The 14,593-nt window shown below is 40.5% G+C and overlaps 6 non-coding genes across 6 annotated transcripts; all 6 read right to left on the bottom strand.

Moving 5' to 3' along the window:
- Nucleotides 1-249: 249 nt before the first annotated feature.
- On the bottom strand, nt 250-322 carry TRNAR-ACG (transfer RNA arginine (anticodon ACG)). The gene has a single exon. It is a non-coding gene; the product is annotated as a tRNA-Arg (tRNA).
- Nucleotides 323-800: 478 nt separating this feature from the next.
- TRNAR-ACG (transfer RNA arginine (anticodon ACG)) lies at nt 801-873 on the bottom strand. Its single transcript has one exon. It is a non-coding gene; the product is annotated as a tRNA-Arg (tRNA).
- A 1,029-nt stretch (nt 874-1,902) lies between these two features.
- Nucleotides 1,903-1,975, bottom strand: TRNAR-ACG (transfer RNA arginine (anticodon ACG)). The gene has a single exon. It is a non-coding gene; the product is annotated as a tRNA-Arg (tRNA).
- A 1,029-nt stretch (nt 1,976-3,004) lies between these two features.
- TRNAR-ACG (transfer RNA arginine (anticodon ACG)) lies at nt 3,005-3,077 on the bottom strand. The gene has a single exon. It is a non-coding gene; the product is annotated as a tRNA-Arg (tRNA).
- Nucleotides 3,078-5,759: 2,682 nt separating this feature from the next.
- TRNAR-ACG (transfer RNA arginine (anticodon ACG)) lies at nt 5,760-5,832 on the bottom strand. The gene has a single exon. It is a non-coding gene; the product is annotated as a tRNA-Arg (tRNA).
- Nucleotides 5,833-9,598: 3,766 nt separating this feature from the next.
- TRNAR-ACG (transfer RNA arginine (anticodon ACG)) lies at nt 9,599-9,671 on the bottom strand. Its single transcript has one exon. It is a non-coding gene; the product is annotated as a tRNA-Arg (tRNA).
- Between the last annotated feature and the right edge of the window lie 4,922 nt (nt 9,672-14,593).

Genomic DNA, 14,593 nt, shown 5'->3' with positions numbered 1-14,593 from the left:
TTTCCACAACACATTTTCGGAACAGGCTAAATCACATATTTCCAGATTTTTGCCATCTAGAACAAAGAGAACAAGCCGTAGATAAAATGTGTTGTGTATTTCCTGAAAATCCATGAATATTCTTAAACCTTGGGTAAATATCATTAAAAATAAGTAAGCAAAGGGTTACTGCAGTGACCAGGATTTGGACCGGGGTTGCTGCGGCCACAACGCAGAGTACTAACCACTATACGATCACGGCAACATGTACGAGCCAGGTAGGAGTCGAACCTACAATCTTCTGATTCGTAGTCAGACGCGTTGTCCATTGCGCCACTGGCCCAGATGCAACGAGGATTGTTGCTTATGCATCACATTTCTGGATCACCTCAAAACTTACACAAGGATCCGATTGCCATAAGTTCCTTTCATGTATTGCAAAGCAAGTCGGAACCAGATAGAGGGGAAATATTTTCATGGAATCCGGAAATCATGTGAGGCAAATCAAATGGAAACCAGCTAATAACGAAATATTTTCATGTGATTGAGAACTCTTGTGAAGTTTTTAAATTTTTCCACAACACATTTTCGGAACAGGCTAAATCACATATTTCCAGATTTTTGCCATCTAGAACAAAGAGAACAAGGTGTAGATAAAATGTGTTGTGTATTTCCTGAAAATCCATGAATATTCTTAAACCTTGGGTAAATATCATTAAAAATAAGTAAGCAAAGGGTTACTGCAGTGACCAGGATTCGGACCGGGGTTGCTGCGGCCACAACGCAGAGTACTAACCACTATACGATCACGGCAACATGTACGAGCCAGGTAGGAGTCGAACCTACAATCTTCTGATTCGTAGTCAGACGCGTTGTCCATTGCGCCACTGGCCCAGATGCAACAAGGATTGTTGCTTATGCATCACATTTCTGGATCACCTCAAAACTTACACAAGGATCCGATTGCCATAAGTTCCTTTTATGTATTGCAAAGCAAGTCGGAACCAGATAGAGGGGAAATATTTTCATGGAATCCGGAAATCATGTGAGGCAAATCAAATGAAAACCAGCTAATAACGAAATATTTTCATGTGATTGAGAACTCTTGTGAAGTTTTTACTTTTTTCCACAACACATTTTCGGAACAGGCTAAATCACATATTTCCAGATTTTTGCCATCTAGAACAAAGAGAACAAGCCGTAGATAAAATGTGTTGTGTATTTCCTGAAAATCCATGAATATTCTTAAACCTTGGGTAAATATCATTAAAAATAAGTAAGCAAAGGGTTACTGCCGTGACCCGGATTCGGACCGGGGTTGCTGCAGCCACAACGCAGAGTACTAACCACTATACGATCACGGCAACATGTACGAGGCAGTTAGGAGTCGGACCTACAATCTTCTGATTCGTAGTCAGACGTGTTGTCCATTGCGCTACTGGCCCAGATGCAACGAGGATTGTTGCTTATGCATCACATTTCTGGATCACCTCAAAACTTACACAAGGATCCGATTGCCATAAGTTCCTTTTATGTATTGCAAAGCAAGTCGGAACCAGATAGAGGGGAAATATTTTCATGGAATCCGGAAATCATGTGAGGCAAATCAAATGAAAACCAGCTAATAACGAAATATTTTCATGTGATTGAGAACTCTTGTGAAGTTTTTACTTTTTTCCACAACACATTTTCGGAACAGGCTAAATCACATATTTCCAGATTTTTGCCATCTAGAACAAAGAGAACAAGCCGTAGATAAAATGTGTTGTGTATTTCCTGAAAATCCATGAATATTCTTAAACCTTGGGTAAATATCATTAAAAATAAGTAAGCAAAGGGTTACTGCCGTGACCCGGATTCGGACCGGGGTTGCTGCAGCCACAACGCAGAGTACTAACCACTATACGATCACGGCAACATGTACGAGCCAGGTAGGAGTCGAACCTACAATCTTCTGATTCGTAGTCAGACGCGTTGTCCATTGCGCTACTGGCCCAGATGCAACGAGGATTGTTGCTTATGCATCACATTTCTGGATCACCTCAAAACTTACACAAGGATCCGATTGCCATAAGTTCCTTTTATGTATTGCAAAGCAAGTCGGAACCAGATAGAGGGGAAATATTTTCATGGAATCCGGAAATCATGTGAGGCAAATCAAATGAAAACCAGCTAATAACGAAATATTTTCATGTGATTGAGAACTCTTGTGAAGTTTTTACTTTTTTCCACAACACATTTTCGGAACAGGCTAAATCACATATTTCCAGATTTTTGCCATCTAGAACAAAGAGAACAAGCCGTAGATAAAATGTGTTGTGTATTTCCTGAAAATCCATGAATATTCTTAAACCTTGGGTAAATATCATTAAAAATAAGTAAGCAAAGGGTTACTGCCGTGACCCGGATTCGGACCGGGGTTGCTGCGGCCACAACGCAAAGTACTAACCACTATACGATCACGGCAACATGTACGAGGCAGTTAGGAGTCGAACCTACAATCTTCTGATTCGTAGTCAGACGTGTTGTCCATTGCGCTACTGGCCCAGATGCAACGAGGATTGTTGCTTATGCATCACATTTCTGGATCACCTCAAAACTTACACAAGGATCCGATTGCCATAAGTTCCTTTTATGTATTGCAAAGCAAGTCGGAACCAGATAGAGGGGAAATATTTTCATGGAATCCGGAAATCATGTGAGGCAAATCAAATGAAAACCAGCTAATAACGAAATATTTTCATGTGATTGAGAACTCTTGTGAAGTTTTTACTTTTTTCCACAACACATTTTCGGAACAGCCTAAATCACATATTTCCAGATTTTTGCCATCTAGAACAAAGAGAACAAGCCGTAGATAAAATGTGTTGTGTATTTCCTGAAAATCCATGAATATTCTTAAACCTTGGGTAAATATCATTAAAAATAAGTAAGCAAAGGGTTACTGCAGTGACCAGGATTCGGACCGGGGTTGCTGCAGCCACAACGCAGAGTACTAACCACTATATGATCACAGCAACATGTACGAGCCAGGTAGGAGTCGAACCTACAATCTTCTGATTCGTAGTCAGACGCGTTGTCCATTGCGCCACTGGCCCAGATGCAACGAGGATTGTTGCTTATGCATCACATTTCTGGATCACCTCAAAACTTACACAAGGATCCGATTGCCATAAGTTCCTTTTATGTATTGCAAAGCAAGTCGGAACCAGATAGAGGGGAAATATTTTCATGGAATCCGGAAATCATGTGAGGCAAATCAAATGAAAACCAGCTAATAACGAAATATTTTCATGTGATTGAGAACTCTTGTGAAGTTTTTACTTTTTTCCACAACACATTTTCGGAACAGGCTAAATCACATATTTCCAGATTTTTGCCATCTAGAACAAAGAGAACAAGCCGTAGATAAAATGTGTTGTGTATTTCCTGAAAATCCATGAATATTCTTAAACCTTGGGTAAATATCATTAAAAATAAGTAAGCAAAGGGTTACTGCCGTGACCCGGATTCGGATCGGGGTTGCTGCAGCCACAACGCAGAGTACTAACCACTATACGATCACGGCAACATGTACGAGGCAGTTAGGAGTCGAACCTACAATCTTCTGATTCGTAGTCAGACGCGTTGTCCATTGCGCTACTGGCCCAGATGCAACGAGGATTGTTGCTTATGCATCACATTTCTGGATCACCTCAAAACTTACACAAGGATCTGATTGCCATAAGTTCCTTTTATGTATTGCAAAGCAAGTCGGAACCAGATAGAGGGGAAATATTTTCATGGAATCCGGAAATCATGTGAGGCAAATCAAATGAAAACCAGCTAATAACGAAATATTTTCATGTGATTGAGAACTCTTGTGAAGTTTTTACTTTTTTCCACAACACATTTTCGGAACAGGCTAAATCACATATTTCCAGATTTTTGCCATCTAGAACAAAGAGAACAAGCCGTAGATAAAATGTGTTGTGTATTTCCTGAAAATCCATGAATATTCTTAAACCTTGGGTAAATATCATTAAAAATAAGTAAGCAAAGGGTTACTGCCGTGACCCAGATTCGGACCGGGGTTGCTGCGGCCACAACGCAGAGTACTAACCACTATACGATCACGGCAACATGTACGAGCCAGGTAGGAGCCGAACCTACAATCTTCTGATTCGTAGTCAGACGCGTTGTCCATTGCGCCACTGGCCCAGATGCAACGAGGATTGTTGCTTATGCATCACATTTCTGGATCACCTCAAAACTTACACAAGGATCCGATTGCCATAAGTTCCTTTCATGTATTGCAAAGCAAGTCGGAACCAGATAGAGGGGAAATATTTTCATGGAATCCGGAAATCATGTGAGGCAAATCAAATGGAAACCAGCTAATAACGAAATATTTTCATGTGATTGAGAACTCTTGTGAAGTTTTTACTTTTTTCCACAACACATTTTCGGAACAGGCTAAATCACATATTTCCAGATTTTTGCCATCTAGAACAAAGAGAACAAGCCGTAGATAAAATGTGTTGTGTATTTCCTGAAAATCCATGAATATTCTTAAACCTTGGGTAAATATCATTAAATATAAGTAAGCAAAGGGTTACTGCCGTGACCCGGATTCGGACCGGGGTTGCTGCAGCCACAACGCAGAGTACTAACCACTATACGATCACGGTAACATGTACGAGGCAGTTAGGAGTCGAACCTACAATCTTCTGATTCGTAGTCAGACGCGTTGTCCATTGCGCTACTGGCCCAGATGCAACGAGGATTGTTGCTTATGCATCACATTTCTGGATCACCTCAAAACTTACACAAGGATCCGATTGCCATAAGTTCCTTTTATGTATTGCAAAGCAAGTCGGAACCAGATAGAGGGGAAATATTTTCATGGAATCCGGAAATCATGTGAGGCAAATCAAATGAAAACCAGCTAATAACGAAATATTTTCATGTGATTGAGAACTCTTGTGAAGTTTTTACTTTTTTCCACAACACATTTTCGGAACAGGCTAAATCACATATTTCCAGATTTTTGCCATCTAGAACAAAGAGAACAAGCCGTAGAAAAAATGTGTTGTGTATTTCCTGAAAATCCATGAATATTCTTAAACCTTGGGTAAATATCATTAAAAATAAGTAAGCAAAGGGTTACTGCCGTGACCCGGATTCGGATCGGGATTGCTGCAGCCACAACGCAGAGTACTAACCACTATACGATCACGGCAACATGTACGAGGCAGTTAGGAGTCGAACCTACAATCTTCTGATTCGTAGTCAGACACGTTGTCCATTGCGCTACTGGCCCAGATGCAACGAGGATTGTTGCTTATGCATCACATTTCTGGATCACCTCAAAACTTACACAAGGATCCGATTGCCATAAGTTCCTTTTATGTATTGCAAAGCAAGTCGGAACCAGATAGAGGGGAAATATTTTCATGGAATCCGGAAATCATGTGAGGCAAATCAAATGAAAACCAGCTAATAACGAAATATTTTCATGTGATTGAGAACTCTTGTGAAGTTTTTACTTTTTTCCACAACACATTTTCGGAACAGGCTAAATCACATATTTCCAGATTTTTGCCATCTAGAACAAAGAGAACAAGCCGTAGATAAAATGTGTTGTGTATTTCCTGAAAATCCATGAATATTCTTAAACCTTGGGTAAATATCATTAAAAATAAGTAAGCAAAGGGTTACTGCCGTGACCCGGATTTGGACCGGGGTTGCTGCGGCCACAACGCAGAGTACTAACCACTATACGATCACGGCAACATGTACGAGCCAGGTAGGAGTCGAACCTACAATCTTCTGATTCGTAGTCAGACGCGTTGTCCATTGCGCCACTGGCCCAGATGCAACGAGGATTGTTGCTTATGCATCACATTTCTGGATCACCTCAAAACTTACACAAGGATCCGATTGCCATAAGTTCCTTTCATGTATTGCAAAGCAAGTCGGAACCAGATAGAGGGGAAATATTTTCATGGAATCCGGAAATCATGTGAGGCAAATCAAATGGAAACCAGCTAATAACGAAATATTTTCATGTGATTGAGAACTCTTGTGAAGTTTTTACTTTTTTCCACAACACATTTTCGGAACAGGCTAAATCACATATTTCCAGATTTTTGCCATCTAGAACAAAGAGAACAAGCCGTAGATAAAATGTGTTGTGTATTTCCTGAAAATCCATGAATATTCTTAAACCTTGGGTAAATATCATTAAAAATAAGTAAGCAAAGGGTTACTGCCGTGACCCGGATCGGGGTTGCTGCAGCCACAACGCAGAGTACTAACCACTATACGATCACGGCAACATGTACGAGGCAGTTAGGAGTCGAACCTACAATCTTCTGATTCGTAGTCAGACGCGTTGTCCATTGCTCTACTGGCCCAGATGCAACGAGGATTGTTGCTTATGCATCACATTTCTGGATCACCTCAAAACTTACACAAGGATCCGATTGCCATAAGTTCCTTTTATGTATTGCAAAGCAAGTCGGAACCAGATAGAGGGGAAATATTTTCATGGAATCCGGAAATCATGTGAGGCAAATCAAATGAAAACCAGCTAATAACGAAATATTTTCATATGATTGAGAACTCTTGTGAAGTTTTTACTTTTTTCCACAACACATTTTCGGAACAGGCTAAATCACATATTTCCAGATTTTTGCCATCTAGAACAAAGAGAACAAGCCGTAGATAAAATGTGTTGTGTATTTCCTGAAAATCCATGAATATTCTTAAACCTTGGGTAAATATCATTAAAAATAAGTAAGCAAAGGGTTACTGCCGTGACCCGGATTCGGATCGGGGTTGCTGCAGCCACAACGCAGAGTACTAACCACTATACGATCACGGCAACATGTACGAGGCAGTTAGGAGTCGACCCTACAATCTTCTGATTCGTAGTCAGACGTGTTGTCCATTGCGCTACTGGCCCAGATGCAACGAGGATTGTTGCTTATGCATCACATTTCTGGATCACCTCAAAACTTACACAAGGATCCGATTGCCATAAGTTCCTTTTATGTATTGCAAAGCAAGTCGGAACCAGATAGAGGGGAAATATTTTCATGGAATCCGGAAATCATGTGAGGCAAATCAAATGAAAACCAGCTAATAACGAAATATTTTCATGTGATTGAGAACTCTTGTGAAGTTTTTACTTTTTTCCACAACACATTTTCGGAACAGGCTAAATCACATATTTCCAGATTTTTGCCATCTAGAACAAAGAGAACAAGCCGTAGATAAAATGTGTTGTGTATTTCCTGAAAATCCATGAATATTCTTAAACCTTGGGTAAATATCATTAAAAATAAGTAAGCAAAGGGTTACTGCCGTGACCCAGATTCGGACCGGGGTTGCTGCGGCCACAACGCAGAGTACTAACCACTATACGATCACGGCAACATGTACGAGCCAGGTAGGAGTCGAACCTACAATCTTCTGATTCGTAGTCAGACGCGTTGTCCATTGCGCCACTTGCCCAGATGCAACGAGGATTGTTGCTTATGCATCACATTTCTGGATCACCTCAAAACTTACACAAGGATCCGATTGCCATAAGTTCCTTTTATGTATTGCAAAGCAAGTCGGAACCAGATAGAGGGGAAATATTTTCATGGAATCCGGAAATCATGTGAGGCAAATCAAATGAAAACCAGCTAATAACGAAATATTTTCATGTGATTGAGAACTCTTGTGAAGTTTTTACTTTTTTCCACAACACATTTTCGGAACAGGCTAAATCACATATTTCCAGATTTTTGCCATCTAGAACAAAGAGAACAAGCCGTAGATAAAATGTCTTGTGTATTTCCTGAAAATCCATGAATATTCTTAAACCTTGGGTAAATATCATTAAATATAAGTAAGCAAAGGGTTACTGCCGTGACCCGGATTCGGACCGGGGTTGCTGCAGCCACAACGCAGAGTACTAACCACTATACGATCACGGCAACATGTACGAGGCAGTTAGGAGTCAAACCTACAATCTTCTGATTCGTAGTCAGACGCGTTGTCCATTGCGCTACTGGCCCAGATGCAACGAGGATTGTTGCTTATGCATCACATTTCTGGATCACCTCAAAACTTACACAAGGATCCGATTGCCATAAGTTCCTTTTATGTATTGCAAAGCAAGTCGGAACCAGATAGAGGGGAAATATTTTCATGGAATCCGGAAATCATGTGAGGCAAATCAAATGAAAACCAGCTAATAACGAAATATTTTCATGTGATTGAGAACTCTTGTGAAGTTTTTACTTTTTTCCACAACACATTTTCGGAACAGGCTAAATCACATATTTCCAGATTTTTGCCATCTAGAACAAAGAGAACAAGCCGTAGAAAAAATGTGTTGTGTATTTCCTGAAAATCCATGAATATTCTTAAACCTTGGGTAAATATCATTAAAAATAAGTAAGCAAAGGGTTACTGCCGTGACCCGGATTCGGATCGGGGTTGCTGCAGCCACAACGCAGAGTACTAACCACTATACGATCACGGCAACATGTACGAGGCAGTTAGGAGTCGAACCTACAATCTTCTGATTCGTAGTCAGACGCGTTGTCCATTGCGCTACTGGCCCAGATGCAACGAGGATTGTTGCTTATGCATCACATTTCTGGATCACCTCAAAACTTACACAAGGATCCGATTGCCATAAGTTCCTTTTATGTATTGCAAAGCAAGTCGGAACCAGATAGAGGGGAAATATTTTCATGGAATCCGGAAATCATGTGAGGCAAATCAAATGGAAACCAGCTAATAACGAAATATTTTCATGTGATTGAGAACTCTTGTGAAGTTTTTACTTTTTTCCACAACACATTTTCGGAACAGGCTAAATCACATATTTCCAGATTTTTGCCATCTAGAACAAAGAGAACAAGCCGTAGATAAAATGTGTTGTGTATTTCCTGAAAATCCATGAATATTCTTAAACCTTGGGTAAATATCATTAAAAATAAGTAAGCAAAGGGTTACTGCCGTGACCCGGATTCGGATCGGGGTTGCTGCAGCCACAACGCAGAGTACTAACCACTATACGATCACGGCAACATGTACGAGGCAGTTAGGAGTCGAACCTACAATCTTCTGATTCGTAGTCAGACGCGTTGTCCATTGCGCTACTGGCCCAGATGCAACGAGGATTGTTGCTTATGCATCACATTTCTGGATCACCTCAAAACTTACACAAGGATCCGATTGCCATAAGTTCCTTTTATGTATTGCAAAGCAAGTCGGAACCAGATAGAGGGGAAATATTTTCATGGAATCCGGAAATCATGTGAGGCAAATCAAATGAAAACCAGCTAATAACGAAATATTTTCATATGATTGAGAACTCTTGTGAAGTTTTTACTTTTTTCCACAACACATTTTCGGAACAGGCTAAATCACATATTTCCAGATTTTTGCCATCTAGAACAAAGAGAACAAGCCGTAGATAAAATGTGTTGTGTATTTCCTGAAAATCCATGAATATTCTTAAACCTTGGGTAAATATCATTAAAAATAAGTAAGCAAAGGGTTACTGCCGTGACCGGGGTTGCTGCGGCCACAACGCAGAGTACTAACCACTATACGATCACGGCAACATGTACGAGCCAGGTAGGAGTCGAACCTACAATCTTCTGATTCGTAGTCAGACGCGTTGTCCATTGCGCCACTGGCCCAGATGCAACGAGGATTGTTGCTTATGCATCACATTTCTGGATCACCTCAAAACTTACACAAGGATCCGATTGCCATAAGTTCCTTTCATGTATTGCAAAGCAAGTCGGAACCAGATAGAGGGGAAATATTTTCATGGAATCCGGAAATCATGTGAGGCAAATCAAATGGAAACCAGCTAATAACGAAATATTTTCATGTGATTGAGAACTCTTGTGAAGTTTTTACTTTTTTCCACAACACATTTTCGGAACAGGCTAAATCACATATTTCCAGATTTTTGCCATCTAGAACAAAGAGAACAAGCCGTAGATAAAATGTGTTGTGTATTTCCTGAAAATCCATGAATATTCTTAAACCTTGGGTAAATATCATTAAAAATAAGTAAGCAAAGGGTTCCTGCCGTGACCCGGGTTGCTGCGGCCACAACGCAGAGTACTAACCACTATACAATCACGGCAACATGTACGAGCCAGGTAGGAGTCAAACCTACAATTTTCTGATTCGTAGTCAGACGTGTTGTCCATTGCGCCTCTGGCCCAGATGCAATGAGTATTGTTGCTTATGCATCACATTTCTGGATCACCTCAAAACTTACACAAGGATCCGATTGCCATAAGTTCCTTTCATGTATTGCAAAGCAAGTCGGAACCAGATAGAGGGGAAATATTTTCATGGAATCTGGAAATCATGTGAGGCAAATCAAATGGAAACCAGCTAATAACGAAATATTTTCATGTGATTGAGAACTCTTGTGAAGTTTTTACTTTTTTCCACAACACATTTTCGGAACAGGCTAAATCACATATTTCCAGATTTTGCCATCTAGAACAAACAGAACAATCCGTAGATAAAATGTGTTGTGTATTTCCTGAAAATCCATGAATATTCTTAAACCTTGGGTAAATATCATTAAAAATAAGTAAGCAAAGGGTTACTGCCGTGACCCGGACCGGGGTTGCTGCGGCCACAACGCAGAGTACTAACCACTATACGATCACGGCAACATGTACGAGCCAGGTTGGAGTCAAACCTACAATCTTCTGATTTGTAGTCAGACGCGTTGTCCATTGCGCCACTGGCCCAGATGCAACGAGTATTGTTGCTTATGCATCACATTTCTGGATCACCTCAAAACTTACACAAGGATCCGATTGCCATAAGTTCCTTTCATGTATTGGAAAGCAAGTCGGAACCAGATAGAGGGGAAATATTTTCATGGAATCTGGAAATCATGTGAGGCAAATCAAATGGAAACCAGATTCGGACCGTGATTGAGAACTCTTGTGAAGTTTTTACTTTTTTCCACAACACATTTTCAGAACAGGCTAAATCACATATTTCCAGATTTTTGCCATCTAGAACAAAGAGAACAAGCCGTAGATAAAATGTGTTGTGTATTTCCTGAAAATCCATGAATATTCTTAAACCTTGGGTAAATATCATTAAAAATAAGTAAGCAAAGGGTTACTGGCGTGACCCGGACCGGGGTTGCTGCGGCCACAACGCAGAGTACGAGCCAGGTAGGAGTCGAACCTACAATCGAACCTACAATCTGCTGATTCGTAGTCAGACGCATTGTCCATTGCGCCACTGGCCCAGATGCAACGAGTATTGTTGCTTATGCATCACATTTCTGGATCACCTCAAAACTTACACAAGGATCCGATTGCCATAAGTTCCTTTCATGTATTGCAAAGCAAGTCGGAACCAGATAGAGGGGAAATATTTTCATGGAATCCGGAAATCATGTGAGGCAAATCAAATGGAAACCAGCTAATAACGAAATATTTTCATGTGATTGAGAACTCTTGTGAAGTTTTTACTTTTTTCCACAACACATTTTCGGAACAGGCTAAATCACATATTTCTAGATTTTTGCCATCTAGAACAAAGAGAACAAGCCGTAGATAAAATGTGTTGTGTATTTCCTGAAAATCCATGAATATTCTTAAACCTTGGGTAAATATCATTAAAAATAAGTAAGCAAACGGTTACTGCCGTGACCTGGATTCGGACCGGGGTTGCTGCGGCCACAACGCAGAGTACTAACCACTATACGATCACGGCAACATGTACGAGCCAGGTAGGAGTCAAACCTACAATCTTCTGATTCGTAGTCAGACGCGTTGTCCATTGCGCCACTGGCCCGGATGCAATGAGTATTGTTGCTTATGCATCACATTTCTGGATAACCTCAAAACTTACACAAGGATCCGATTGCCATAAGTTCCTTTCATGTATTGCAAAGCAAGTCGGAACCAGATAGAGGGGAAATATTTTCATGGAATCCGGAAATCATGTGAGGCAAATCAAATGGAAACCAGCTAATAACGAAATATTTTCATGTGATTGAGAACTCTTGTGAAGTTTTTACTTTTTTCCACAACACATTTTCGGAACAGGCTAAATCACATATTTCCAGATTTTTGCCATCTAGAACAAAGAGAACAAGCCATAGATAAAATGTGTTGTGTATTTCCTGAAAATCCATGAATATTCTTAAACCTTGGGTAAATATCATTAAAAATAAGTAAGCAAACGGTTACTGCCGTGACCTGGATTCGGACCGGGGTTGCTGCGGCCACAACGCAGAGTACTAACCACTATACGATCACGGCAACATGTACGAGCCAGGTAGGAGTCAAACCTACAATTTTCTGATTTGTAGTCAGACGTGTTGTCCATTGCGCCACTGGCCCAGATGCAATGAGTATTGTTGCTTATGCATCACATTTCTGGATCACCTCAAAACTTACACAAGGATCCGATTGCCATAAGTACCTTTCATGTATTGCAAAGCAAGTCGGAACCAGATAGAGGGGAAATATTTTCATGGAATCTGGAAATCATGTGAGGCAAATCAAATGGAAACCAGCTAATAACGAAATATTTTCATGTGATTGAGAACTCTTGTGAAGTTTTTACTTTTTTCCACAACACATTTTCGGAACAGGCTAAATCACATATTTCCAGATTTTTGCCATCTAGAACAAAGAGAACAAGCCGTAGATAAAATGTGTTGTGTATTTCCTGAAAATCCATGAATATTCTTAAACCTTGGGTAAATATCATTAAAAATAAGTAAGCAAAGGGTTACTGCCGTGACCCGGACCGGGGTTGCTGCGGCCACAACGCAGAGTACTAACCACTATACGATCACGGCAACATGTACGAGCCAGGTAGGAGTCAAACCTACAATTTTCTGATTCGTAGTCAGACGTGTTGTCCATTGCGCCACTGGCCCAGATGCAATGAGTATTGTTGCTTATGCATCACATTTCTCGATCACCTCAAAACTTACACAAGGATCCGATTGCCATAAGTACCTTTCAAGTATTGCAAAGCAAGTCGGAACCAGATAGAGGGGAAATATTTTCATGGAATCTGGAAATCATGTGAGGCAAATCAAATGGAAACCAGCTAATAACGAAATATTTTCATGTGATTGAGAACTCTTGTGAAGTTTTTACTTTTTTCCACAACACATTTTTGGAACAGGCTAAATCACATATTTCCAGATTTTTGCCATCTAGAACAAAGAGAACAAGCCGTAGATAAAATGTGTTGTGTATTTCTTGAAAATCCATGAATATTCTTAAACCTTGGGTAAATGTCATTAAAAATAAGTTAGCAAAGGGTTACTGCCGTGACCCAGATTCGGACCAGGGTTGCTGCAGCCACAATGTGGAATACTAACCACTATACGATCACGGCAACATGTACGAGCCGAACCTACAATCTAACCTACAATCTTCTGATTCGTAGTCAGACGCGTTGTCCATTGCGCCACTGGCCCAGATGCAACGAGTATTGTTGCTTATGCATCACATTTCTGGATCACCTCAAAACTTACACAAGGATCCGATTGCCATAAGTTCCTTTCATGTATTGCAAAGCAAGTCGGAACCAGATAGAGGGGAAATATTTTCATGGAATCTGGAAATCATGTGAGGCAAAATCCAGATTTTGCCATCTAGAACAAACAGAACAATCCGTAGATAAAATGTGTTGTGTATTTCCTGAAAATCCATGAATATTCTTAAACCTTGGGTAAATATCATTAAAAATAAGTAAGCAAAGGGTTACTGCCGTGACCCGGACTCGGACCGGGGTTGCTGCGGCCACAACGCAGAGTACTAACCACTATACGATCACGGCAACATGTACGAGCCAGGTTGGAGTCAAACCTACAATCTTCTGACCCGTAGTCAGACGCGTTGTCCATTGCGCCACTGGCCCAGATGCAACGAGTATTGTTGCTTATGCATCACATTTCTGGATCACCTCAAAACTTACACAAGGAACTTACACAAGGATCCGATTGCCATAAGTTCCTTTCATGTATTGCAAAGCAAGTCGGAACCAGATAGAGGGGAAATATTTTCATGGAATCTGGAAATCATGTGAGGCAAATCAAACGGAAACCAGTTAATAACGAAATATTTTCATGTGATTGAGAACACTTGTGAAGTTTTTACTTTTTTCCACAACACATTTTCGGAACAGGCTAAATCACATATTTCCAGATTTTTGCCATCTAGAACAAAGAGAACAAGCCATAGATAAAATGTGTTGTGTATTTCCTGAAAATCCATGAATATTCTTAAACCTTGGGTAAATATCATTAAAAATAAGTAAGCAAACGGTTACTGCCGTGACCTGGATTCGGACCGGGGTTGCTGCGGCCACAACACAGAGTACTAACCACTATACGATCACGGCAACATGTACGAGCCAGGTAGGAGTCAAACCTACAATCTTCTGATTCGTAGTCAGATGCGTTGTCCATTGCGCCACTGGCCCGGATGCAATGAGTATTGTTGCTTATGCATCACATTTCTGGATAACCTCAAAACTTACACAAGGATCCGATTGCCATAAGTTCCTTTCATGTATTGCAAAGCAAGTCGGAACCAGATAG

This window comes from Rhinoderma darwinii, chromosome 3 (assembly GCF_050947455.1).
Source record: "Rhinoderma darwinii isolate aRhiDar2 chromosome 3, aRhiDar2.hap1, whole genome shotgun sequence".
In the NCBI taxonomy this organism is placed as follows: Eukaryota; Metazoa; Chordata; class Amphibia; order Anura; family Rhinodermatidae; genus Rhinoderma; species Rhinoderma darwinii.
Note: the sequence above shows the minus strand (reverse complement) of the source record. Positions and strands in the feature narration are given on the sequence as shown.